General features: G+C 38.9%; 1 pseudogene; it reads left to right on the top strand.

The window, feature by feature from the left end:
- LOC132111646 (intron Large complex component GCFC2-like) lies at positions 1–25790 on the top strand (annotated as a pseudogene).

Here is a 25790-nt window from a genome sequence, read left to right on the forward strand (position 1 = left end):
ATGTTTAATAGAAATCAACGCAGAAATTGCAGGCAAAGGAAAAGGGAATCCAGTGATAAGGAAGAGAATGAAAAGATCGGCGGCGGTGATGCAGGAAAAGAAACGGAGAAAGCAGATTTGGGGCGAGGAGGGATTTAAAGTAGTTCAAAGCCTCGCGAGTGTGACAACAGTGATGATGACGAGCGCTCAGTCACTGCGCTCCAGTCCACAGACAGCAGTCAAAGAGCAGTACACTCAGCTTTCTGGACGTAAGAGACGGTGAGAATTTTATTATTACCTCTCATAAGCGCTAAATAGATCGGTTTTAACAAAGAAACGTGACTCTTACAGCAACCGTGGAGAGTTTTACTGTGAAACGTTCAGTCAGAAGAGAGGTTTTGTTCCAAGCTCTGAGAAAAGAAGGTTCTCTACTATGGGCTGAAATATGTGCCACCAGAAACTGAATTTGAATTGCTAAACTTGAATAATTGCATTGAATAACTGAATTTGAATAACCTAATTTGAAAGTGTATTGTTTAATTTGAATCATTGCATTGAAAATCTGAATCTGAATTGTATAATTTGAAATTGTATTTATTCAAAAACTGAATCTGAATTGTAGCCGAATAAAATTTGTCCAATAAAATTTGATCCTCACTTAAAAATAAACTCTCTATATATCTTCACATTCACTTCTCACAATTCAGATTCAGTTCTCAAATTCAATTTCAAGTTACTGAGACAGACATCCGGGTAGTTGGAGGATGAAGGAAGAGCAATCCAGCCCAGATCGATAGATCGCGTTCATTGGCGCACAGGAGCCAATCAGAACCTACGTTTTGAAGCATAGTATGTACCCACCATGAAACAAGGAAGAAGTGCTTGCCTTGCCGACTGACTTGACCACCATGGATCCGGTGTGATAAGAGATCACAAGGTCATTCCACCAGCTGGGCACAGTCTAGGAAAAGGTCAGTGAGAATGATTTTGAACTTCTTTGGGATGGCACCACGAGGTGTCGTTCACTTGCAAAGCGCAAACTTCTGGAGGGCACATAAGATTTAACCAGTGAGTTTTGGTATGTTGGTGCCATGCCAGTGGTCGTAATAAGTGTAATAATTAATTACGTTGTTATATATGGTTTTGCTTACAGGCAGTTAATGTACTGTAATTACTGATTGTCTATTATTTAAGAAACTATCATACAGTAATTATCACACTATTTAAATTATGATGACAGAAATTACAATTGTAATTGAGTTTAACACATATAACACAGTACATAAAAAGGACATTATAATAATAATTCTACTGATTTTTTTTTTTTTTTTACATATAAATGTTCAAGCAATATGCACACTATCAATGTAAGCCATTTATACAGTTTTCGAAATACATAACATTTCAAAGAATCTTTACAGAAAGACATACTGTTGTGTCTATATGGTAAAAAAAACCCTCACTATTTTAATAGTTGGTGCTAAATGCTTTAGTCTTCATACATACAGCAAGCAAGCCATAGGCAACAGTGGTTAATAAAGAAAAATCTGCAAGATGTAGATAATGGAGTAAAAAACCTTTGGAGAAACCAGACTAACCAAAAACACTGGGGACCAGTTCTCCTCTGTATATTCAGTTTGAACATTTGGTACAATGTCAATAGTAGTTAACAGTGTTACTGCATTGATTCAGCTGTAAGGTTAAAGGTTAATTGTGCTATGTACAGGCAGTAACATTGTTTTCTCTGTGGCCCAGGTGATGCAGGCAGTGTTAGTGAAGAGTTCTAAGGTGCAGTCATCCATCAATGAATTCTTGCTGTTTTGCTGAAACTGGAAACAGTTCATCCTATGTGAAGTCCATTGTGGAAGATTGGGGAATCATCAGTCTCAACTAGCTCCAGAGTGTCTCGGGACAGAGCTTCTGTGGTAAAGAAAAATATAAAAATGTTTAGGAACTGTAATATAATAACAATAATTATTTCCTCTCTGCCGGTGTAATATACAGTACAGTCTGCTGGAAGACTTTCTTGACATCATGCAGAACGGGGTCAGAAGACATCAGAAGCAGGAATCATCAAAAATCATTGTTAACCGTAGAGCATCGGTTTACAAATCTTTCAAAATCAAGTTATGATTTATGTGTATGTTGTTATAAAAACAATTAAACAGCCATAAATGTAATCTGTTCAACTCAGTCTATTTTGCATTCAAACATTGCTTTAAATTCTTTCACCTTCCTCTTGTTTCTCAGAAACTGTGGTGTATGTACGTGAATTATTCTTTCTCTTGTGTGTTAGTATTTGCATATTTTTGCCATTTACTTTTTTGTTGCTTCTGTAGGGTCATCGCTTACAGGTGATCCCTGGATTCTTTGACATGATATGAGGTACTTGGCCCCAAAAGTTTAAGAGTCTTAGGTTATTTACATTTGAAGGAGAATATAGAAGCGTACAAACCTAGAAATGCTCACTTTTGTTTTGAAGTTGAAGGAATGAAGTCAGCTTTGCTGAAATGACAAAACACAAGAATGAAATATAATGTAAAATTAAAATGTAAAAATGTGTACAATAAACTCAGTACAGAAGCCACATATAAAAGTTTAAGTTAAAAGGTGGACTTTTGAGAGAAAGTAATTTTGCTATGGTCAGGACAAACTGATCAATAATAATCATATGGGAACAGTGACAACCAAAAAAAAACCTTTGTACTGTTGAAAATAAATGTACATCACACAGCACAGTGAGCCTTTATGGTAACAGCTCAGTCAATTTAAAAAGCATTAAATCTAACTGGTCAATGCATTAATCCACTGGTGGGGAGACGGATGCTTGGAGGGATAGATCTAACTAAAATGCGACAATATATTGACTTTTTTTATTGACTAAAAAAATATACTAAAGTTTGATGTTGGGCACTGGGCCCAACAGGACCATGGGAAGGTATTGCATCTGTGAGCAAATATGTTGAATTGACTACTTCTGAGTTGTCTCCTTGTCAAAACATAGTGAGACATACAGGCTTACTACTCTCTCTCTCCCTCTTAGTAAGCAGTACCCTGACAATGACAATCACGAGGAGTAGTTATCATAAATAATCACGCTGAAGACATGACCAGTCTACTTGGCGGCAACAACATTTTCACCGGAGGAAGAGGCAAATGCTTAGAAATAATAAACGCCAAGCAAAGATGTTGTTACCAGAGCTAGTACATAACCACAAAAACGTGGGATAATAGCTACTGTGTTTGCAACACATCGAGAAAGATGTAATTTCCCCCGTTTCTACAAAACAGCTACACCATTAAACTAAAGATCGTTAGATCGTGAAAAAAAAAATTGTCATTACCATATTTGTCCCAGGCGGATCCATGGTTGTCAAGTCAGTCGGCAAGGCAAGCACTTCTTCCTTGTTTCATGGTGGGTACGTACTTTGCTTCAAAACGTAGGTTCTGATTGGCTCCTGTGCGCCAATGAACGCGATCTATCGATCTGGGCTGGATTGCTCTTCCTTCATCCTCCAACTACCCGGATGTCTGTCTCAGTAACTTGAAATTGAATTTGAGAACTGAATCTGAATTGTGAGAAGTGAATGTGAAGATATATAGAGAGTTTAACTTTAAGTGAGGATCAAATTTTGTTGGACAAATTTTATTCGACCACAATTCAGATTCTGTTTTTGAATAAATACAATTTCAAATTATACAATTCAGATTCAGATTTTCAATGCTATGATTCAAATTAAACAATACACTTTCAAATTATGTTATTCAAATTCAGTTATTCAATGCAATTATTCAAGTTTAGCAATTCAAATTCAGTTTCTAGTGGCACATATTTCAGCCCATAGTTCTCCTGCATCGTTGCCAAGCTTTCGAGGTGTGTCTGCTGTTTTACAGTAACTGGAGTAAGGGCACAGTTCTGCAGATTCATGCTGTTCATCTGCCAGTGACCGTTATGATCAATAATACATTTGTATTTCAGTTCAGAAGAGTAATAAGGATGTCAGTGTGCAGTCTGACAGTGATTCTGGAGGCTCGGCTGAAGACATTCCTCCTGACAGCGATGATGATGACGATGATGATGGAAGCTCTTCTTCCATGTCAAGCTCATCTGGGTCTTCAAAAGCACAAAGAGGTTTGACTGCTTCATTTGCCTCTTATCAACCAATAACCCTCCAGAGTTCCTCATTCCACCAAAGTCCAGACAGTTAAAGCAATAGTAAAAAAAAAAAAAAAAAACAGTATAAAGTAGTTAAGTTTAAAAAGTATTAAAATTGTCACTGTTTACTCACTAACACTTAAGTCTGGTTGTTAATGTCATTATTTGTCAGATGCTGCAGTCATCATTCCTGATGCTAGAAAGATTCTTGGTGCCAAAGTGAAAGGGAGACAAGCCAGAGCCCAGCAAGATTACATCTCGCTGGATTCACCCCACACTCCTGGAAGCGTACAGGAAGAAGGTCCGAGCAGCGGAGAACAAAACATTGACAATGAGCCGGACGATCATGAGCACAGAATCGAGTTTGCACCCAAACCCAAGACTCTGAGAGAGCGAATGGCTGAGAAGATGGGTGAGAAACTGTGATGCTACTTGTGTATATTAAGAAACTAAGTAGTTGTGCGATAGATGTCTGTTCTGTGTTTGTGTTCTGTAGGGAGTGATAGTGATGAGAGTTTTTCTGATAGCCAGGAGGAGGAAGACCAGCAGATGTGGGAAGAACAGCAGCTAGGAAAAGGAGTCAAAAGACACCAAGTGAGACCCTCTGCTGTAACATGAAGGCTCAGTTAATCTCCTTCAGCCATTGTATATAACTTAACTTTAACCTGCTTTTTATTACACACTGCTCCCAAAGTGTTTCAAGGACCTTTCCTTGTGTTTTCAGAAGGAATGGCAGGCTCCCAGACCAGCCCAAAAGAAAAAAATTAACATCCCTAAAACACTTCCACCAGTCAGTATTGATGTCATTAAGAAAAGAATCATTGCAAAGTATGCTGCAGAGCTGCAGGAATGGATTCACTTTATTGTTTATATATCTACGCAGGGTTCATACAAGGTGCCTAAAGTGCATGAATTGGACTTCTTGACATTTAAGTCCTGGAAAACAGCCATATTTATGCAAATGTACTTGAATTTTTAAAAGGCAGTATATATGAAATCGCAGCTAATTTTTGTTTTATGCAGTGCAATATAAATACAGAACCATTTCACCTGGCTTTCAGGAGTGCACAAGATTTTGCGATATTAAACGTGACAATGAAACTCTAAGGTGAAAAGCCTTTTTCATACAAGTATATTAGTATAAAGTTGGGTTGTGGTAAAAACCTCTTAAAGTGCTTGCATTATATTCTGTCTTTTATTGCATGTGCTTTTGGTTTGGGTTTCCAAACACGTGCATTTGGGAATGCATGTAAAGTCTATGTGTTGCACTGTTATCATTCACAAGCGTGAAGCACGTCTTCATCTCAGCAGCTCGGTCAACAAACTCTTCCTCTGTATATGCTATGTTTGGGTTTCTTAACGTCTAGATTTGTAACGTGAATCATTTATAAACCTATGCCATTACAGCATATTTCTAAATAAATTACCATTTTAAACCCTTGCTCTAAGTTTGCATGTGAGAAAATGTTGCAATTAAATGGATTTAAATGTAATTTGGACAATTTCTAAGCAAGGATTTGAATCCTGCTGTAAAGTGAAATATCAGGCCGTTGGCGCCCTCTGGAGGTATTTGTTGTAATACATAATGTACTTAAGTTTGTTATGTTCACATTATGTATAGGCATATTACATGATGTATTTGAATAATATGTAATTACCTGCCACAGTCATTGCATGCTAGTGCTGCACTTTACTGGCCTTACTGGACCCAGAGAGGCTACCGCTGCATACGCTAGTGACTGTTACGCTTTCACACACTGGACATGTCATTCTTTACATACTTTCTCAGATTAAATGTGGCGATCCAAAACAGTGAATCTAATCATCATTCAGGCAGGAGTTTGCTTCAAGAATGACCACACTGCTGACTTAGTCTTATTGCTAGCACACCCTGAACACATGTAAGCTATTCTCCTTATCTCCATTTTCTTTTCTTTTTTAAATCAGCTGATGATGCTAGATCATTTTAAGCCTTTGTCGGCTGTTTCCATTAACGTTCCTATAATATCCTGCATCCCCATTTATTCCATATTTTATTTCTTATTATGCCTGAAATAATTTTTAAGAAACAAAGTCTTGCAGACTTCAAGCTTATAAATTTCAGTGCGTGTGTTTATATACATATATGGATCAGTAACGTGCGGTGAAATCTTGTCATGGGTAGGCTGTGACCTATCAATGTGTGGAATATATGTTCATATATTCACTCAGTTAATTTAGCAACCCAAGTTCATATCAGGCATCATCAGATCGCTGCCTGCATTCAGCAAAGTCAGTCATGTGAGGCTAATGCACAATCAAATATAATAATCAAATTAATGGACACATCTATCTTATGACTTATACAACAAACAAATGTTTTGTGCGGGACACAGAGAAGGAGGCGGCGCGGCAGCCTAGTCACTCCATCAAAATGCGCAAACGCGCACAGACAGCCACGGCGCACACACACTTTTGGTCTGGTGACGGCGCTACAGTCAGAAAACATTGCGTCAGCAGTACAGCTTTAAAGTACAAAAACAGCTTATTCGCTCCTACAAACTGCTAGGTGCACACACCGACACGCAAGTATACTAGATGCTAGTATTCGGGAAGCGCGCGGATTGAGTGAGAGCGAGTAGATCACGTGACATGAAGCAAGCTCGGTCTCTGCCTCAATGTTGATAATTCAAGACAGCATGAGAACTGACTGCGCATGCGCAAATCTACATAAACTACGTTCTATGGACCAAAGAGGCACCGCTCACCTCTGCCTCAATGGCCATGGCTTTTGAATTTCCTGCATGAAACAACGGTTTTTAGGAGCAAACAATGGCAAAATGAGTATATTATGTGTATTCCTGAAAATTTTTGTTACAAAAAATAATATTTGGAATAAAATTAATGCAATTAATAATGCTCTTGGAATTAATAAATGTAATGTCAACATTTCCTTTGGTGAGGCACTGCCTACCCTGCCTACCCTGACCGCACGTCCCTGATATGGATCAATATATATATATATATATATATATATATATATATATATATATATATATACACACACACAAGAATAAAAAAATATATATTTTGCTTCAGACTAGATTCACTGAGGGAGGTGCACAGGGCGTGGGAGGCGGAGCTAAGGAGGATGCAACTGGATATGGAAATGGCCAGGAGCTCATTGATTGGAGAGCCTCGAAAGCCATACCACACAAGAGCAGCTGCGGTTCTACCGTACCATGAATGTGTTCTCCCGGAATCTACTGGAATGCCTGTCTGAGAAGGTTGAACTTTGCTAAATTAACTATGTACATAATTTAATATAACTATATACAGTTTATAAAGCAGTATAGTGGTATGCTTTATTTTTCAGATGGCTTTAATAAACTCAATTGAGCTGGACAAGCACAGTCTCTATATTGACCAGGCAGAGGTGCTGTTGAGTCAGAGAAGAAAAGCACTAAAAGAGGAGTCCTCACAAATTCAGAAGTTAACCTGTAAGGTTACAACTGAATACTGCCTTTTTAGTATGTGATCATTTATAGAGGAAGTTTTATATATATAATGCCCACTCATATGATTATAATGATCATAACGTTCATTTATCACAGGACTGAATGCACATTCATTCATATAATATTGAATATTGTGGCTGTTTCATAGATAACACTGATTCACAGAGCAATGGTGACACATCCGGAGGCTCTTACCCAACTTGGCAGAGGTGAGATGGATTATTATGTTTGCACTTTCACCATTTCTGACTGTTATTGCTGTAAATCCTGACATTATGGAAGTCTAACTATTATGAGGCTTTCCCAGATGCTCATAATCTGTAAATTACAGTTGTCCAAGTAATTTATCTGTTCAATTCCCTATGCATTTTCATGTCCTAGCTTGTCTGAAGAAGAAATTGGTTGTGTAGCAAGTGATTGGGAACCCATGGCTGAGCAGAAGGCGGAGTTACAAAGTAAAAGAGGTGTGAGAAGCTTCATGGAAGCACAAATACAATTATTTTTTAACTGTGGTGTCAGACTGTAGAAATACTTTGAGAATACTAAGACCTCATCTAACACTTGAGTTTGGAGTCCGTATGAAGTGTCACTGCATCTATAACTCTGATTAAATTTCAGATGATCTACTAAAAAAGGCACAGGACGTTTTTGTAGATGTTCAAACAGACTTCTGGGACGTGAAGAAAATCCTCTCCAGATTTGATGAGTGGCGCGTCTCCTTTCAAGACTCTTACAGTAATGCCTATATTGGCCTGTGCATCCCAAAACTCCTGGCACCTCTGATTCGACACCAGCTTATTGGCTGGAATCCTCTTCAGGTGATCAATGAGTTGTCTACTATATATTGTTCATCATGGTAATTTTGCTGTTCCATCAGATCATTTTATACTGCATTGATTTGGATGTGCTACACATTGATCTGGAAATGACCAAGAATTTGCTGTGTTTGGATCTGAAACTTCTTTTTTTTTTGATTTATGGATCAGGCCAAATTCAGAATTTTATAGTAATTTTTAAGACAAATATTGCATGCCCATCAAATTAACAAAATTAAATATTGCCAAAAAAATAGACTATGCTGATACAGTGTGTAGCTACTATTGCCACACAGAATCGTGTCATCGGAGATAACTGGCAAAAGAAAGACACTCTTGTCACACCCAAAATCAAAAGTAACCTCAGTAGTGTTGTAGTGTTAAAGACTTTCTTTTCAATAGCAAGTTCTTTTTTTCTACACTTTTGTACAGTTATGTTTACAAGTACTCTCTCTGCCACCCTTGAACTGTGTGTGGTTGACCAAAAAACTGAAAACACAAAAGGTTAGAGGACTTTGACTCATAGCATTATTTTTATCATAATTTCTATAAATATTGCAATATTGTGAACTGTGGTCATGATAATCATGCAATGAAAATCTGATATCATGACCGTCCTAAAACCAAATGACCATTTAAATGAATGAAAATGTTTTCATATACAAAAATAGTTTCGTTGAATAGCCCTTATTTCCAGAACTCTCATTCCCTCTTCAGATTTGTTTCACATCACTGGATCATCAGTCCATTTCATTTTAAATACCTTTTAATGTCCAATCTTTTGTTTTTATATCGGTCTATCAACTTCTCAATCTTTATGATTACTACTATATCTAAATGTATTTCACTGTATGTTTTTTTGTTGTTGCTGTAGGCAGGTGAAGACTTGAGGCATTGCCGTGTTGAGAGGTTCTGTCACAGTCAGGGTTATGAGGAATCAGAGAGCATGGATAAGACAATGCTGCCCACCATAATTGAAAAAGACAATCCTTTCTAAAGTTCAAGGTAACTGTCATTTGCACATAGTTACATTAACAGGTTTATAACAGCCACCAGCCTGCTGCATTTTACACTGAGTTTGGGAAAAGAACGTTTCAAAGAATAATTTAATACCATGCTTTTGAATTTAATTCACTACAAAGCATATCAGAACGTGTTGTTCTGGCTCTCTGATTGGTGTCTGTGCAGCATTCGTTCAGAAGTGCAGAATGAAATCCAGAACTAATTCTCTTTTGGGCAGGTTTTGTGGAGCTGGTGTGGGATCCTCTGTCTGCGCAGCAGTCTCAAACCCTCACGACACTGCAAGAGAATACAGGATGACTATTCTGTATTTGATGGTGAACAAAGCAAACCTGTTAAGGTGTTGTCTTATGATGCATTAAAACTCCAGACGTAACTTCATGGATATAATGTCAGTAAATATAATCAGCTTGTGACTTCATCCTGCAGGCCTTTGTAGAAGCTGTTATTCAGAGGTTAAGGAGTGCAGTAGACAATGACGTCTTTGTTCCACTGTACCCAATAAAAGTACGTTTTATCTGGATTTGTTGTTTTTAATATTTTGATTGACATTTCAAAAAACGATTTTTGTGCTTTGCTAGATAATTATTGCATTCAGATGTTTGTGTGTGATTGTCAGGTTGTTGTAATGAGTTAATAAATACTTGTGTCTTGTGTCTTAAATAATTGTGCTTTTTGCTAAGGTTTGTAGAGGATACAAAGTCCCCACAGTTCCAGTTTCAGAACAAGCAGTTTTGGTCATCAGTGAAGGTTTGACATTTCACTTCTGGTCATGTTGTGACTGTGATTATTAACATGCCCTTGCTGTTTCCTTATACTTGTTACGTTCCACGTGGGTTTTGTTTTCATTTAGTCTAGAGACTAGCGACACGCTAGTGTGCTTTGCACGTGTGAATGATTGGTGCTCATTATCTTCTCTGTGTTTTTAGTCTTCACTCTGCTGTGATTGGCCTAGCAGTACGTCACTCATCATTCCCTCATTAGGGGCGGCATCTGGGAACCAATCAGAGTTTTCCAGATGACTTCAAAAGAACGACCTGTTCATTCATGCTCGCTCTCTCTCTCGCAGCGTGTTGAGCGCTCTGTATGCGGCTCTGCTCACCTTCACCATTCGGATCACGACTCGCTTGTTTTTTTTTAAAACTAAGAACTATGTGAATCCTGTACTCGATAAGTTAGTGAGAGATGTATGTGTCGCTCTGTTCCTCTGTTCTTTGGAACTTGACTTGTTTACTTTTGAGATAGCAAAACTGAGAACTGTGTGTTCAAGTTCAACACCACGAGGTTGCCTATAAGCTGCTCTTTTGGTAAGAGAATGTCAGGTTAGTATGCCGCGGTATACATAACGCCCGTAGTGGTAACTTGTTAGACACACTAGGTTAGGAGTGAGCGCCACTCCCTGTATGTTTTGTTATTTAGCTAGTTTATTTAAGTGCCCGCATGCACGGAAGATCTCGGTTTTCTTTTCACTTCTTTCTTTGTTTAGGTTTAGGATCAGCATAAGGATTTTGTTATACTCTGTTTTTTTTCTTTGGCGCCACTTTATGTTCTCTTACTCACAATTTATTTTAAACTATTTTCTACTCTTGAGGCTGTACATAGCGCACTACATTTAACATTCACGAACTGGATCTAGTGGCTTCGGCTTTTTGAAATAAACTCCAGTTTTAATTCATCAAATCGAGTGTGTCATGTGTTTATTCCATCCTACTCAGACATCAGCAGTGGTTTCAAAATAAGTGTTGCGAAATACCTTCTAGACATTAAAAGTTCGTAACATTTAATGGGGGCTCGTCCGGGATTGAAATATTGATATTAATATTCATATTTTTTCCCCAAGTTATTATTTGGAATATTTACTGCTGGTGTGAGTGGTGGAATGACCATGACAGAACTTTTCGTTAGAGTAGATGTTCGTGATGTAGCCTAGTAAGCGGATGGGCTGGTTGAGTATATTAGTGATTTGATAGGAATAAGTATGGCTGACTTTGACTTGGATACTTTTGTTAGCGCACCCACAGAAGAACAACGTAGTAAATGCAGGAAAGAGGATCTGGTACTGATCGCTGCTCACTATAAACTTGCTGTCTCGAAGCAACTGCATAAACTAGAGGTTAGGTCTGCTGTATCTCAGGGGTTGGTGGAATTAAGTGTTCTAAAATTGTCCGCAGGTGTCTGTGAAGGTATCTCCGATTCTGACGGTCGCCCTGGTGAGGAGGAGCGGAGCGAAACGGCTGAGGTAGAGGACTCTGAAGCCAAGGCTGTTTTGCCGCCTTCCGATCCTTTTTCTCCTGGCTCAGATGAGTCTGAAGGAGGTGATGCGCGACTGAAAGTTCATTTAGCGCGAGTGCAAATGGAGGCACGCGAACGGGTGGAAAGCCGCCGAATTGAGGCAGATCTGAAATACCGACTTGAAATCCGCAGGCTCGAAATCGAGGCGGAGACACAGATTAAGCTGCGTGAACTTGAGCTGAGTGCAGCTAATAGGACACCTATTCCGGTTACACAACCCTCGCAGACTGCTGATGCTGGCACGGCGGGGACCACTTTTGAGGTCAGTAGACACATTTCACTAGTACCACAGTTCCGAGAAACAGAAGTTGATTCTTTCTTTAGTGTATTTGAGCGGATTGCATCTACGCTCCATTGGCCTAAAGAGGTTTGGCCTCTACTATTACAGTGCAAGTTAACCGGTAAAGCTCAAGATGTTTGTGCTACACTTTCCTTAGAGGATAGCTTGAATTATGAGCTAGTGAAAGTTGCGATATTACGCGCATATGAACTTGTACCAGAAGCCTACCGACAGCGTTTTAGAAGTCACAAAAAACACTTCAGCCAGACTTTTGTTGAATTTGCAAGGGAGAAAGGAATTTTGTTTGATAAGTGGTGCACATCTAGCAAAGTAAATGATTTTAAAGACATGCAAGAACTTATTCTTTTAGAAGAATTTAAGAATTGTATTCCTGAGCGTGTTGTCGTTTACTTGAATGAACAAAAAGTCACGTCTTTATCTCAAGCCTCTGTCTTGGCAGATGAGTTTTCCTTGACACATAAATATGTGTTTACTTCAGTACGTTCTGAGAAGACTGCTGTCCAAGTGAGTTCGAGTAGTCCGTCTCGACCGAAACCAGTTCCTTTTAAATCCAAGGAGGATCGAGAATGTTTTTATTGTCACAAACCTGGCCATTTAATCGCTGATTGTATTGTGCTGAAACGAAAACAGTCGAGTTCTGCACCTAAGAGTGCTGGTTTTGTGAAACGGATTGATTCTAAAAAGATCGTGTAATGACAAGCCTGACTGCAGTTATGCACCTTTTCTGATGGAAGGGTTAATTTCCGTTACGGGAAATCCTGAGGAACGAATTCGAGTTCAGATGCTCCGTGATACAGGGGCTATGCAGTCCTTTATTAGTGGAGATGTACTGCCGTTCTCTGAACAAACCTTCTGTGGCAGTAATGTCCTAGTGCAGGGCATAGAGATGGGTCTCGTTCAGGTTCCGTTACATCGAATTCACTTAGAATCAGAACTGTGCACGGGCTTTGTGAAAGTAGCTGTTCGTGAACGCCTACCTGTGAGTGGGGTACAAGTTATCTTAGGCAATGATTTAGCCGGTGGGAGAATTATGCCTTTGTTGGAAGTCTTTGACAATCCAGTTGCACCCATACAGCCTGATGAATTATCACAGTCATATCCTGAAACCTTTTCAACTTGTGTAGTTACGCGGGCTCAAGCTCGTAAAATAGATGCTGATGATTTAGCTGCATCTTTTATTGCACCTGTTTTTATTGATGATGTTTTGCCTGAGGAGAGTAAAACTGTTGAAAATGTGCTTGTTCAAGATATTCCGTGTGAAAAAATGCATGTGACGCGTGAGAGAATTATTGTTGCTCAAAAGCAGGATAAAAGTCTTCAGAAATGTTTTGCTGCTGCTGTTTCCCCAGAGAAAGCTCGAGAGAGAAAAGCTGCATATTTTGTTGAGAACGGGTTACTGATGCGCAAGTGGTGTTCAGAGATAGCAGATGATGCTGAGTGGAGTACTGTGTATCAGATCGTGATTCCTTCATGTTACCGACAACAAATTTTGTCGTTAGCTCACGATCATGATCTGGCAGGACATTTAGGGATTAAGAAAACTTATCACCGAGTTTTAACGCACTTCTTTTGGCCCAGAATAAAAGCTGATGTCACACAATTTTGTCGCACATGTCACGTTTGTCAGATTACCGGCAAACCGAACCAAGTAATCCGGTGTGCTCCTCTCATTCCTATCCCGGTGGTTGGAGAACCATTCGAGCATGTCATTGTTGATTGTGTCGGTCCATTACCTAAATCTAAGACTGGTAATCAATTTTTATTGACCGTGATGTGTACTGCGACCCGGTTTCCTGAGGCGATTCCCTTGAGAAAGATTACGGCACCTGTCGTAACTAGAGCACTTGTTAAATTTTTTTCTACGTTTGGTTTACCAAAAATTGTGCAGACAGATCAAGGCACTAACTTTTTGTCAAAAATTTTTACTCAAGTGTTGTCCAGTTTAAATGTGTCACATAGGATCGCCAGTGCCTATCACGCTGAAAGCCAGGGGGCACTCGAACGTTTCCACCAAACGTTAAAGTCAATGCTTCGAAAATACTGTATGCAAACAGGTGAAGAGTGGGATGAAGGTGTACCATTACTTTTATTTGCGATTAGGGAAGCAGTTCAGGAAAGTCTCGGATTCAGTCCTGCTGAATTAGTATTCGGTCACACTGTTAGAGGTCCTTTGAAAATGCTCAAAGAGAACCTGCTGTCTGTTGAGTCTAGCCCGAAAAGTAAATTCCGTGAGTAAATTCCGTGAGCGTTTGCATCAAGCTTGTTCTGTGGCCAGAGAGTCACTTGAAGTGGCACAGGGAAAAATGAAACATTACTACGATCGTAAATCTGTACAGCGTACCTTTTAATGAGGGCGATTCGGTGTTTGTTCTGCTACCTATGATAGGGTCTGCTTTATCAGCACGATTTTCTGGACCATACGAGGTCGTTAGAAAACTTAGTACTACCGATTACGTGATCAGAACTCCAGATAGGAGAAGGAAGACTCGTGTGTGTCACGTGAATATGTTAAAGCCGTTTCACAAAAGAGAAGCTGTCCAGAATGTTTCACCTACAGAGATCACTGTTCCAGCGTCATCTCCTGTGTCATCTCCTGTGCTCGCTTGTGCTGCTGCTGAGATCATCGATCCAGAGGATGATGGAATAGTTTTACGTCATACTCATCAACAATGTGCTCGACTCCAGAATTCTGAGGTATTATCTGATCTTCCATCTCATGTATCTCATCTATCGGAACGACAAGGATGTGATATTATGCAGTTGATTAACAGTTTCCCTGCTTTGTTTAATGATGTACCTTCTCGCACTACAGTTCTGGAGCACGACATCAATGTGGGTGATGCTGCTCCGATTAAACAGCACGCGTACCGTGTAAATGCAGCGAAACGAGATGTAATGCGAAGTGAGGTGGAGTATCTATTAGAGCATAGTCTCGCTCAGTTCAGTAAGAGTCCCTGGAGTTTGCCCTGCTTATTAGTGCCGAAGAGTGATGGTACCGCGCGATTCTGCACTGACTATCGGAAAATAAATGCTGTGACTGTTCCCGATTGTTACCCTTTGCCGCGCATGGAAGATTGCGTCGACAATCTCGGTTCAGCGCGTTATGTCAGTAAGTTAGACCTGTTAAAAGGTTACTGGCAAGTTCCTCTTACAAGTCGCGCTTCTGACATTTCAGCCTTTGTCACCCCTGATAGTTTTCTCCAATACTCTGTAATGGCTTTCGGCATGCGTAAAGCACCGGCCACCTTTCAGCGACTCATTAATCTTGTGTTGTCTGGAGTACCTAAGTGCAATGCGTACTTAGATGATTTAGTAGTTTATTCGACCGACTGGGAAGAACACGTTTCGTCATTGCACACAGTTTTTGAGCGTCTTGAGAAAGATTCAATGACTTTAAATTTAGCCAAATGCGAGTTTGGGCAGGCCACTATCACGTATCTTGGGAAGGAAATTGGTCAAGGTGAAGTGCGCCCTTTAGAAGCTAAGGTTACGGCTATAGCCGAGTTCCCTGTTCCAACCACCCGACGAGAGCTCCGTCGATTCTTAGGGATGGCTGGCTATTATCGTGGCTTTTGCCAGAATTTTTCAACTGTTGCACATCCGTTGACTTCGCTTCTTAGTCCATCCCGTACGTTTCGATGGTCAGAAGAGTGTCAGTATGCTTTTAGTACGATCAAGGATCTTCTGTGTAATGCACCTGTTTTAGCCGCACCGAAATTTGACTCTGCTTTTAAACTCGACGTAGATGCGAGTTCTGTTGGCACTGGAGCCGTTTTGATTCAGACCGGTGAGGATGAGATCGATCACCCGGTCTGTTATTTTTCGCGGAAATTTAACAAACATCAGTTAAATTATTCGACGATCGAAAAAGAAGCATTAGCACTGTTAATGGCTCTCCAGTATTTTGATGTATATGTCGGCTCGAGTAAATTTCCTGTTACTGTGTTCACTGATCACAACCCGTTAGTATTTCTGTCACGCATGTATAATCAGAATCAGCGCTTGATGCGCTGGTCTCTGATTGTACAGGGTTATAATTTAGTGATTTAGCATAAGAAGGGTGTCGAGAATGTGATCGCTGACGCACTATCAAGGGTTGCCTATTGTGGTATTTGAGCGGAAGTATTTGAAGAACTATATGTTTATTTGAGCCCATATAGTTGATTCTTAAGGGGGGAGGTGTTACGTTCCACGTGGGTTTTGTTTTCATTTAGTCTAGAGACTAGCGACACGCTAGTGTGCTTTGCACGTGTGAATGATTGGTGCTCATTATCTTCTCTCTGTGTTTTTAGTCTTCACTCTGCTGTGATTGGCCTAGCAGTACGTCACTCATCATTCCCTCATTAGGGGCGGCGTCTGGGAACCAATCAGAGTTTGCCAGATGACTTCAAAAGAACGACCTGTTCATTCATGCTCGCTCTCTCTCTCGCAGCGTGTTGAGCGCTCTGTATGCGGCTCTGCTCACCTTCACCATTCGGATCACGACTCGCTTGTTTTTTTTTTTAAAACTAAGAACTATGTGAATCCTGTACTCGATAAGTTAGTGAGAGATGTATGTGTCGCTCTGTTCCTCTGTTCTTTGGAACTTGACTTGTTTACTTTTGAGATAGCAAAACTGAGAACTGTGTGTTCAAGTTCAACACCACGAGGTTGCCTATAAGCTGCTCTTTTGGTAAGAGAATGTCAGGTTAGTATGCCGCGGTATACATAACGCCCGTAGTGGTAACTTGTTAGACACACTAGGTTAGGAGTGAGCGCCACTCCCTGTATGTTTTGTTATTTAGCTAGTTTAAGTGCCCGCATGCACGGAAGATCTCGGTTTTCTTTTCACATTTTTCTTTGTTTAGGATTAGCATAAGGATTGTTTTGTTATACTCTGTTTTTTTCTTTGGCGCCACTTTGTTCTCTTACTCACAATTTATTTTAAACTATTTTCTACTCTTGAGGCTGTACATAGCGCACTACATTTAACATTCACGAACTGGATCTAGTGGCTTCGGCTTTTTGAAATAAACTCCAGTTTTAATTCATCAAATCGAGTGTGTCATGTGTTTATTCCATCCTACTCAGACATCAGCAGTGGTTTCAAAATAAGTGTTGCGAAATACCTTCTAGACATTAAAAGTTCGTAACAATACTTTTCAAAGCTTTAGGGTCAGTAAGTTTAATTCACACTTCAATTTAGTACAGTAAAGACATTTATAATGTTACAAAATATTAAAGTGCCCCATTATGCTATTTAAAGGGTTCATAATTTGGTTTTGGGAGTCTGCAACAACAGGTTTCTTGACTCTCGAAGATTTGTCTTTCTAAACCCCTCCTTTGCGTGAAGCTACTCTGCTCTGATTGGTCCGATGGCCCCATCTGTTGTGATTGGTCTACTGCATACAGTGCATGTCGGAAACAGAGTGTAATAATGACCCAAACAGTAATGGTATATGCGTGAGCCGAACACAGATGTGGAGTACTGATAAATTACTGCATTCTGAATACCAACATATTGCTCCATATTGCTGCTTTTTTTTTTTTTTTTTTTTTTTAAATAGTGTTTATTACAAACTCTCGTGGAGACAACAGCATAAGAAAACCGGGCAAGGCATCAACAAAATGCAGATTTGACAATGAAAATAAATAAAAATAAAAAATAAATAAATAAAATAAGTCATTGTTCACGAAATAAAATATGTGTTACAAGATCAAAAACATTTCACCAGCATAGCAAATAGCTTCTACAGTTTTAGAATTTTTTACAAGGTTCAGGGAGGACAATAACATACGAAATTCATTTTTAAAACAGTTTACATTTGGTAATTGTTTTTTCCATTTACTTATGTGAATGTGGTATTTACCCATAATGATGATATGGTTAATCAAAAGTGAAAGATCCCTCATCAGTTTAGAATTATAAATAAGAATATCTTCTATTGTAAATTGTTCAAGTTCGCTAATTTTATTTTGGACATCCTGCCAAAACTTCCTACTGAGCAAAGGAAGAATAAATGCTCAGTTCGTTCTGGGTTTTCATGACAAAAGTTGCAAGGGTCAACTTCAAAACCAAATCTATCCCTCAGTGTCTCCGCAGATGGATAGTAGTTATTAAGAATTTTAAATTGCATTTCTTTTACTTTGGGTGCAATTGGCCATTTTATAAATTTCCAATGTTTTTTTGCAATCGTTGGATTATCTAATATTTTAAGTTTTGTCTTCCTATCATAATCATGATATATATATATCATTTGAAAGCTTTATTTAAATATTTGTTGTCACATTTTTTGTCCGTAATGTTTAATTCTCCTATCATTAAGTTTGGAAGTTTGATTTGGACATTAGAAAAACTAATTGTGTTTTTTATCAGCTGTGTCAAATTCACCGGGATAGATTTACAGATTTTCTTATATTCTTTAAGAGAACATTGAATATTATTCAATTTGTTTTTAAAATCTTTTAACTGTAAGATTTCACCGTTTATATCTAGAATGTCATGAACGAAGATAATGCCTTGGTCAAACCAAAGCTGGTTGAACAAAGACTTTTTGTTTGATACAATTACTCTATTATTCCACAAGGTGGCACAGTGAGGGGTAAAGTTATGGGTAAATACCATCTTCCAATGATGTAAAACTTGTTTATGAAATTCAGATAATTTAAAAGGTATTTTAGAAATTTCAAAGTCACATTTCAAAAGAAAGTTTAACCCACCAAACTTCTTGAAAATACTTTTTGGAATGTGAAACCATATTGAATCCGGCTTCAATAGAAACTCTTTCAACCACTTTATTTTAAATGTTCCTAACATTGCCTCAAAATCCACTGTTTTGATACCCCCCCCTATTATACTCCTTAACCAACTGAGATTTTTTAATGTAGTAGGTCTTATTTCTCCAGAGAAATTTATATATAATAGAGTTAATTTTCCTCACGTTCTTTGGAGCAATGTAAAGAGATTGACATGGATAAATCAGTTTGGATATACCCTCAGCCTTGGACAATAAGTTACGCCCAAAAATAGAAAGATCTCTACTAAGCCAGTGGTTCAAGGATACTTGTATTTGTTCAATTTTTTCTTTCTTATTAATTTCTTCTCTTTGTTTTTCATCTTTAACCATCTTAACTCCAAGATATTTAACTTCTTTTTTTAACAGGGATTGACATTAATTCTGTATCTATAGATTCATATAACGCAAGTAGTTCACACTTTTTCATATTTAAACGAAGACCTGAAGCTTTGGAAAAAATTGAAATTATTTGCAATGCATTGCTAAACATAGATTTATCCCTAAGGAAGAAGACAGTGTCGTCTGCAAACTGACTGAGTCGAAATTCGTAATCAAAAAAATGTATACCCTGAAAATTTGGATGATTTAATATCAGATATGCTAGTAGCTGTGTACATAAAATGAACAACTTGGGACTAATTGGACATCCTTGTCTTATTCCGCAAGTTATATTTATTTTAGGTGTTAGTCCTGGGTTTAAGGAGACATAACTGTAGATATCATTATAGAACATTTTGACTTTATCTTACTATGTCAACTTTATCTGTCATATGAACACCTTTCCACTCATTTACTAGACTACCCAATTTCTCTAACATACTTCTATTGTTCACCTTGTTGTTATATCCGTAAATTGAAAGCACAATAATTTTTTGGTCGCATATTTCAATAGCTGCAATCAGCCAGTGGCCATCTTTATCTCCTATGTGACTAATTACTTTTCCTGTAAACCTGTTACACAGTATCATAACACCTGCTGAATAATTGGTACCATGAGAATATAAAACATTATCCCCCCACTGCTGTTTCCAAAATTTTTCATCTGCTGTACTCGAATGTGTTTCCTGTAAAAAAATCAAATTTGCCTTAAGTTCTTTACAAAATAAAAAAAAGTGCCTTGTGCTTTGTAAGATTTTTCAAACCTCTTAAATTTAAAGAAGTAAACAAAACCGACATTGAACACTAAAAAACAAATAAAGTTAGTGCCTAATGAAAAACGCTCTTGAATTAACAAAAGAGCAGGAATGAGCAATTCTGTCCAAAGTATATTAGGGCTCAACCAAACCTCCAAATGTTTCAGTCAAAAAAATAAATAAAAATAAACTAAAAATAAATACTTGGGCTATTTAGTCATATCAATGAGTCTTTTTCCCCCAGTTTATTCAACAGCCCATAATAACAGAAGAAACAACAACTTTGAAAACGTGATTAGTTTTTCAATCAAGGTTATGGAACGTATCATCATATATGCATCACGGATAAACCTTTTTCCCATCGATGATCGCGTATCCTTCCTTCAAAAAAGCCTTCTTTCCGCGGCGCCTGGCTTCATCCACCCGTGGCCACAGCTTCTCCCTCACCTCCCGATCCTCTTTGGAGAAATCCTTTTTAAAGATGATCTTCTTCTCTTTGCACACTCTGGCCTCCCTCGACAACTTCCACACTTCATCCTTCACCGTTCGCGAAACAAACTGTATAATGATGGGTCTTGGCATGTTGTTGTTCATTGCACCTTTTATCCCCAAACGGTGAACGGTGTCAACATTTCGGCAGAGCTCGTCAACAGACATGGGGACCACTCTCGTAAGGATACCTATTACTTCATCCCTGGTTTTCTCATCTTCCTTCTCAGGTAACCCCAAGAGCCTGAGGTTCCACCTCCTCTTGTATCTCGCAGCTTCCAAAACCTTTTCCTTCAGGGATTTGTTTTCTGCCGCCAGTAACTCAACTTGTCTTTGTAGCTTCTCGATGTTTTCTTTATTTTCATCAGTGGCTCGTTTAATCGCGTCGGTGCGTTCATCGATGTTCTGCAGTTTGACTTCTAGGGCATCAAACTTTTTCAGAGCTTCTTGAACATTATTCATCCTCGCTTCAATGTTTTCAAGCTTACCATCTAGACCGTCGAATCTTTTCATACAGACTCAATCGCTAGCATAAAGCTATTTGCATTATCCTCCCTTGCCTTCGCGACTCTCTTCCTCAACTTTTTGGGTTGAGGACTATTTACAGGAGTTTGATCGTCCTCGAGATTAGCACAAGACTGCTCCATTTCTTGGATTTCGTTTTCACTCGTTTCACTCATATCACTCAGCACAGTTGTGCCGTAGGCATGGTCGACGATGTTAGCTTCACCTTGTTTTTCCATCTTTCCGTTAGTTAGTAATTTCGGTGCAATTAATTCCTCAAAAAGTTCAAAAGTTTGTCAAAAACAAATAAAAGTCACTACTGTTACAATATGGTTTGGTTGATTTTTCATTTAAGTAAAGTTTGGACTTGAAAAACAAATTCTTCTTCGGAGCCTGCTTGAGACTAAACCGCTCACTCCGCCATCTTGATTTGTCTCCCTCCATATTGCTTCTAAATCGCTTGATTTTCCGTGCTCCGACCTCCCTCAGTATACTATCCGATCCTGTGATGCGTATTTTTTCCGAGCCCAAGTTAACGGATCAGAGTCCACACTGCACGCGGTATAAGATGCGAAAGATGTGAACAGAAGAGGTTAGAAATAGAAATGTGCAAAAATAAATCATATCTAGCACATCAGCATAGAGAGAGTTGTGAGTGCACAGGACGCAGTTTGAGTGAGAGGAGACACGTTTTAAGTGCGCGCACTCTCTCCGGGCAAAAGCAGCGTGTATCTGAGCATGCACGTCTGGTTTTGTGACAGAGCAAAGGAAATCTGCGTGTGAGCGGAGAGATTCGCACTCGTGCATTATTTTAATGTGCTTTCGCGTTACAATAATGCGCTCTCGCTGCTGCTTATGCACCGCATACACATACTGTATGATGTCCTTACATTAATGCACCACTAGATGGCACTCAAGCCTCTTGAATTAGATTTATACATAGTAAGTAAGTGAGATGAGTAAGAGAGACTGCTGAGCATGTGCATGCATGTTAACCTGCTTGTTCATAGTAGTTATTAAAGTTTACTAAGATAAATACACAGTCTTGTACTTCTTGTCTACATGAAGACATAACAAAATTTTTTTTTTTTTTTTTTTTTTTACAATATTTCCTGAGGATGGCATCAGTAAGTGCTCCATTTCCCAGTCCTTTTTTGCCTTGTCCCGGTGAGCCTGCTATAGAAGATGTTTCAGAACTACATGCTTGTCATTAATGCTACTGGAGATTCCTGGCCAGAAGCCAGAAAATGGGCTTTGGTCCTTCACTGCCTCGGAACTGAAGGTCAGAGACTGTTTTATACATTGCCTAATACCGGTGACGATCTAGCAGATGCTATTAAAGCTTTGGAAGAGCACTTCATTCCAAAAAGAAATGTGGTCGTGGAAAGACATGCCTTCAGGAAACGAGTGCAGAGGACAGATGAAGCGGTATTGCAATATATTGCTGCACTGAGAGATTTGGCGACTACTTGTGAATTTGCTGACAATCTTGACGATATGCTGCATTACCAGCTTGTTGAAAACATTTCTAACCCTCGCATTCGTGAAAGATTATTAGTGGAATCTAAATTGACACTGGAGACTGCAATTACAATTGCCACACAGCTAGAAGCCGCTGATGTTCAGGCAAAATCAATGGCTACAAGCAACTCTGCTCCAGTACAAGCTGTACATTCCACTCCTGCTTTTGGACGGCAACGTCCAAAGGCCAAATTCAAAGCACGTACCTCATCAAAACCCTCTGCTTCTGCTCCTTCTTCGTCAGCTCGGACATGCTTTCGCTGTGGCTCTGCTGGACATCTTGCAAACGCACAGAATTGCCCTGCTGCATCTGCTAAATGTAAGAATTGCAATAAGACTGGACATTTTGCACGAGTCTGCCGTTCTGCTCCTACGCGTTCAGTGCATTCAGTTGAATTACCAGAGGTCTGCATTCTCTATCTACCTGGAGCAACTGACCGTTTGATGTGTGATGGGATCATAAATGCCACACCTGCTGCCATCCCTGTGTCTCTACAGCTCACAGTGGACACTGGTTCATCAATGTCCATCCTGCCAAAACAATTGTATGAGCAGCATTTTCACACTGTGCCGTTACATGCTCCTACTGCCCGTTTAGTTACTTACTTAAAAGAACCAATTTCAGTACTAGGATGTTTATCTGCTACAGTTTCTAAATATGGCCTTACCTGTCCTGCAAACTTCTTCATTGTTGACAATGGCAAGGCTTTGCTAGGCATGGACCTGATTAAGGGACTCCAGCTTCGATTTGATGGACACACTGTGCTGCCGCCGCCACAATCTGCTTCAGTCTGTGCCCTCTCCACTGCTCCATCACAGCATGCTACATTGGGCTGTGTAAAAAATTTTGCACACAAGGTTAACATTTCTGAATCTGTACCTCCTGTCAGACACAAACTGCGTCGCTTGCCTTTCTCTGTGAGAGATGCTGTTTCTGCGGAACTGGAACGACTCTTACATGCAGGTGTAATTGAAAAGATTGACTCTTCTCCATGGGTTTCTCCGATTGTTGTGGTCCAAAAGAAAACAGGGGGGATCCGCATGTGTGTGGATCTGCGAGGGCCCAACAAGGCAGTTATAGTAGATAGCTACCCATTGCCGCACATGGAGGAGATGATGACATTACTGCAAGGCGCATCGTGTGCGTAATTTTTCTTTCCAGAAAGGGGATAAAGTGCGCATTAAAAAGTCAGCACATGTATCAAAAGCTCATCCAAAATTCACTCCTCCTGTTGAGGTTAGGAAAAAAGTTGGCCCTTACACTTACCTTTTGGATGATGGAAAAAATGGCATGCATCGTGTCTCGCACGAGTCGCACCTGTACCGACTAATGTGCTGGATAATGGACTGACCACTAATGCTGAAAACTTGATTCCATCTCAGGTTCCATTGTCTGGAAATCCAGTGTCTTCTGATGCTTGTCCACGGGAGAAACGTCAAAGACGTGAGCCAGGTTGGCTAAAAGATTATGTTTGTTAATAACAGAAACTAACATGGACTTTTGCAACATACATTACACACACTCACATGACAATTCAATACTGAATAGTAGTTGAGTAGTTTGGTTCATGTTGCTTATTATTTAAAATGATCTTTTGCATTCAGTTAATGTGTTTCTTAGTGCATAATTCATATAGATGTAAAATTGTTGATACATTACAGATCTAAGAGGGGAATATGTGATGTCCTTACATTAATGCACCACTAGATGGCACTCAAGCCTCTTGAATTAGATTTATACATAGTAAGTGAGATGAGTAAGAGAGACTGCTGAGCATGTGCATGCATGTTAACCTGCTTGTTCATAGTAGTTATTAAAGTTTACTAAGATAAATACACAGTCTTGTACTTCTTGTCTACATGAAGACATAACATACTGTATACGCACTGCAAACGGAGTACTGTGAACCTGTATACTGTATAACAAATACATTTCAACACCTGAGGCACTGCTACAATGAGCTCTATGACCAATGCATGGCAATCCCTGGACACGGGATTTATTTATTATTTATTTTTTTGCCATATGTCTAGACATTTTGTAACACCTGTACTTAGTGATTATTTTGACTTATGTCTGTTCTAGAGACATGTTACAACTTTTTGATAAAGCTCTAATTGGTTTTATTTTGGAAATATGTTTAAAATTCATACTGAATGCATTGATGACTGTAAAGCTAGCTTGAAAAAATTGTGATTATAATTGAAATCGCTAAATTGATCAAAGAAATCGCACAACCCTAGTCGATGCTTTCTTTTGAGAGACAATAACTTTATGATGCACTTTCAGCTTTACAATTTTGCAGACATTTACATTCACATACAGCTGTTACACACTGCATGAAAGGTCATTTGAAAAAATCCATAAAGCACTTTAAATATAAATGCTGTTCTTTTGAATTTTCTATTCATCAAAGATGAACTATAAAAATTATTTTAAATTGTAGTTTTATTTCACAGTAGTTCACAATACACTTTGTACTGTATTTTTGTTCAAATAAATGCAGCATTGGTGAGTGCAAGACTTAATGACCTCAAACTTTTTGGCAGTAATATAGCCTACATTAACATGTTCAAACCAATGTTTTGGATAAGATGTTTCTTATGTTTAAATGCTGATTGTTATATGAAATCTTTGTGTTTTCAGTTGCTTGGTAACATGGCATTATGGGATGGTTTGATTCCTGAACATATTCTTAAAAAGCTGATGTTGGAGAAACTTCTTGGCTGTTACTTGATGATAACTCTGCTTAACGAATCTGATCCAAAACACACCATCCAGAAATGCAAAAAGGTGCCTGTGCTTACAATGTCAATTTAATCTCATGGCTACTGCAAAGGTAGTTCATCAAAAAACTAACTTCAATCCTTCTTAAAAGATTGCAGATTGTTTTCCAAAATCATGGTCTATTGATCTGAATATGGGATCATCACTACCTCAGCTGTGGAACTTCAACAAACACCTTTACTTCTTCAAAAGGCTAATGCCATATTTAAGGACAACAATGACTCGCACAGCACTCGGTAACATACAGCGGTGAACCTCAGACATGTGTAATCACACGCTTTCAGAATAATGGATAATAAAGGAGTCCATTTTTTTATTTATTATAATAGTTCCAATGCTGTTTTTTTTTCAGGAAACTTTTATCTGATGTGCTGTTTGTCCTGAAGAACATAAAGGCACATGACAGTATTAGGTCTATAACAGAAAAATGTCATTGTGAGGATCTGTTAAAAGCTCTCCAGTAGCAGTCATGTTGTGTTGGCCATGTAAGGTGCCAAGTCACCATGTATATGTATGTAT

Source organism: Carassius carassius, chromosome 31 (assembly GCF_963082965.1).
Source record: "Carassius carassius chromosome 31, fCarCar2.1, whole genome shotgun sequence".
Taxonomy (NCBI): Eukaryota; Metazoa; Chordata; class Actinopteri; order Cypriniformes; family Cyprinidae; genus Carassius; species Carassius carassius.